Here is a 3,909-nt window from a genome sequence, read left to right on the forward strand (position 1 = left end):
ACCAACTCGGTTGCAGATTTGACAAATGGGACGATTGGGGCTGGGTGAGTACTGGAAGGGAGAATAGGAGGTTCGACCACACCCCCTGCCTCGACCACGAGCAGGATGGGGAGAGAAAGGACGCTGGAAACGTTTGACAGTGGGAGGGTTGCGTTGGGCAACATTGACAGTGGAAATGGAGAAATCAGGAGTAGAATGAAGGTGTTCAAGGCGATTTTCATGGATGAGTAAGAAGCCATATAATGTGTCAAGAGAAATGGGATCAATTCTGGTGGTGATAGTGGTGACAAGAGATTCATATTCTGGACCTAAACCGGCAAGGATATAGGAAATGAGTTCAGAGTCTTTGAGGGGTTCTTCAATGACAACTAGGGAGTGGGAGAGACTTTGAGCTTTTTGGAAATACTCTGAGATAGACATGGAACCCTTTTTTAAGGTGGCAAGTTGGAAACAAGATTGCATGACACGAGCCTTGGATTGAGAAGCAAACATTTTTTCCAAGGCTAACTAAACAACATGAGACATATTGAGACCATAGACGTGGACTAATATATTTTCTGAGAGAGACGAGATGAGTGCTGTGAGGACAAGTTTGTCCTGCTAGTACCACAGAGAATAGGCAGGATTGACGACAGTAGCAACAGACGTAGAGGTACTGCTGGGTGATGCAATGAACTTGGGTGGTGGGGTGAGATCAACTGAGACATAGCCATAGCGATTCTGGCTTTCAAGAAAAGGAATGATTATGGTGCACCAGATTGGATAGTTGTCATGAATGAGTTTGTGGAGGGAGATGTTGCTGAGGTTTGGTAGAGAGGGAGAAGCAGAAGAGGGTGGAAGGGGTTGGGTATCGGAGGTAGTGGAAGGAGGAGTAACAGTAGACATAGTGAAGAGAAGGATCAAAAGGGAAGGAAGACGTTGATCTGAGAGGCTCTGATACCACATAATAAAACAAAAGGTATTTCTGCAATCACACTGAGGACAGAGTCCTCTGTTCTATTTATAGAAGAGTGGAAACAACTTACATGAATAAAATAAATTTTAACAAGTACAAGATGAACACGTGAAGCAAGAAGGCATGGTTAGATACAAAAAGAAAAAGTGAAAGACAAGTCTTAAGTCAGGAAGAATGTGGTGTATCTTCTGTAGCTTCTGCATCTTCCAGTTCTGAAATGAGGCTTGTTATTTACACATCAGGAGCACAACAGGGGCACAATAGCCCCTCACATGGGGGTGGGCCCCTGTCCCTGTTGTGCCCATGATGTGTAAATAACATTTTCCTTCTGAAATAGGTGGCTGTAGGTTCACGTGAGCAGTAGCTTGAGAACATGGTTAAGCAGGAGGTGATGTAATAATTTAAACTAAGATTGAACAACAAATAAACATACTCTTCTTGGTCAGTCAACTCAGAAAGTGACTCGGATGAACTTTAATTCGTCTGTACTCTGTCATAAAGTTCAGATATATATCCTGTCCCAATTGCAAATGCATATTAATCTGTTAAGTAAAGCGGATTGTAGTAACAAATATTAGTTATCCAAATTTGAATCATAATGATACCACTGATAAAATATGACCAATTCATCCAAATGAAACACTAGAAGTCCTATAAAAATAACTCCCTGATAAAGATTGCAAATTAAAGCCATATGCTTGATTCAAAATTAAACAAATATCTTATCATAATTTAACAAAGGATTGGAACAATGAAAAATCTTGTTTCACCATAATAACATAGTCAATTTGAATAAACATATACAAACCTAAAATTGAATATGAAATCTAAGAACTGCAAAAAAATAAAAATAAAAAATAAAAATTATACAGCAAAGCAAAGGTAGTGAACAAGTGATAAACAATATAGATAATATAGCTATACTAAGTATTTTATTTCAACTAAACTAGAATCAGACATAGTACTCCTATTTGACGACAGGATGCCCCAAAAATTCGGAGTTTATATATCGAGAAGATACTTCACCAATCCTGATCCACAATACACACAACATCATAAGCATATAGAAGAATGGCTTTGAGTTGAAATAAAATACTTAGTATGACAAAAATTGTGAAGTTGAATATATTTGATGTTTTGTGAAATCCAAAAGAAAAGAAAAAAAGCAAAAAAGCAAAACGAGAGATGTATATATAAAAATTGTAATTGAAAGAAAACCCATTTTAGTCATATCAACACCTAGTAATTTAAATTTCCATATGAACTAATAAGACATGATTCATTTTTTCTTCCTGTCCTTCTCTTATCCTCATATTTTAAAAGTTACTATTGGATCTATGGATGAAATAAGAAAGGAAAAGATACAGCATACTCACGTGCCACACACCCAGAGACTAACGTAAACTGCCGAAGGAAGAGAGACAATCAAAAAAGCCCTCCTTCTGCAAACGAAAAAAGGAAAAAAAAAATCCATAGATAATTTGATTGAAGGGTTTGGATGAAAATTCAATAAGAGAGTTGTAGGCAAGAAGAAGAAGAATCAGGTCCAGATACATGCCGCAAAGACAAAGCCATCTTTGTTTCCATGCAGAAGCCTTTGAATTTTTGAAACCGAGGAAAAGAAAAACCCTAATAACAATACTCACTACAAAATACCTAGTTTTTAGTGGCCTACATTTAGAGGCGTTTCTGATGGTTTGACACGCCACTAATTGTTAGTGGTGTGTAATTTGTGGCACTTTTAACACGCCACTAATCCGGTTGTCACTAATTGGCATTTAGTGGCGTGTCCATCTTGCCACGCCAATAATTAGCAGCGTGTTATATTAGACACGACACTGACTTCAGCAATGTGTTATATTAGACACGCCACTGACTTCAGCAATGTGTTATATTAGACACGCCACTGAATTCAGTGGCATGCTGGAAATAAAAGGCCACTAAATTAGTGGCGTTTTATAAAGTGACACGCCACTAACTAATTTAGTGGCCTTTTATTTCTAACTTCAGTGGCGTATCTAATATAACACACCACTAAATTATTAAGTTTTTTTTTTTTTTTTTAAAAAAAAAAAAGGTTTTCTGGATGCAGTTTGGAGAGTGAAATTTGTTAGGTGCAGTCTTATCATGAATATCACATTCCACAGGAAGCATTCCAGAGATACCAACAATGACCAACACCAAAATCCTTTAAATAATAATAACAGATTGCAGATATCAAAATGGATAAAGAATAAAAAACAAATGAAAAAAATCAAGAGAAAAGGAGACATGATGGAAGAGAAAGCATTAAAGTACAGCAAACATGTCAAAATGGATAAACTTCCAGAATTCCACTATTTTCTATGTTCCAACTCTAACAGAAAGAAGCATCAATTTTTTTTTTTTTGGTTCAGAATGCAGGGGTCGAGGATTAGTGAGTGCATCCACAATAATTGTTCCAGAGAAATTTACTTCAACAGATGAAGCAAGGGAAACTAACACCCACTTTCTTCCAATAATAACCAAGTAACCGACAGCAAATAGACCCATTTAAAAATGAGCCATATATATGTAGCAAAAACAATTACTAAAAACAGAAAACAGGGTTCTAGACAACAATGGATAAAAATGAGCACTACCTTTGACGACACACTGTTAGCTAATTGAAAATGGCCATGAAGTCTACCACTCTAATCCTTCTTCCTATCCTTCAATGGCCTCGTAGGAATCTTGCTCAGAACCTTTGCATCAAAAACTACGTACTGCTTCTTGATCTCATCATGTGCCTTCTCAATAAATGAGTCCCCCTGGTCCTCATACTTCTCATAGAGCACTGGCACTGTGTGTGGCAAAACAAATGCTGCAATAAATTAAATCAAGAAAACAGAGTGTTAAGAGCTAATCTATTCATGTTTTTAACTAATGCAACCCCATTAGATTACCTATCTAGAACAAGGTCAAGAAGCTGCACT

The 3,909-nt window shown here is 37.1% G+C and overlaps 1 pseudogene; it reads right to left on the reverse strand.

Moving 5' to 3' along the window:
• Nucleotides 1–260: 260 nt before the first annotated feature.
• Nucleotides 261–354, reverse strand: LOC133869994 (small nucleolar RNA Z247; annotated as a pseudogene).
• Nucleotides 355–3,909: the final 3,555 nt, after the last annotated feature.

Source organism: Alnus glutinosa, chromosome 5, assembly GCF_958979055.1.
Source record: "Alnus glutinosa chromosome 5, dhAlnGlut1.1, whole genome shotgun sequence".
NCBI classification, from domain to species: Eukaryota; Viridiplantae; Streptophyta; class Magnoliopsida; order Fagales; family Betulaceae; genus Alnus; species Alnus glutinosa.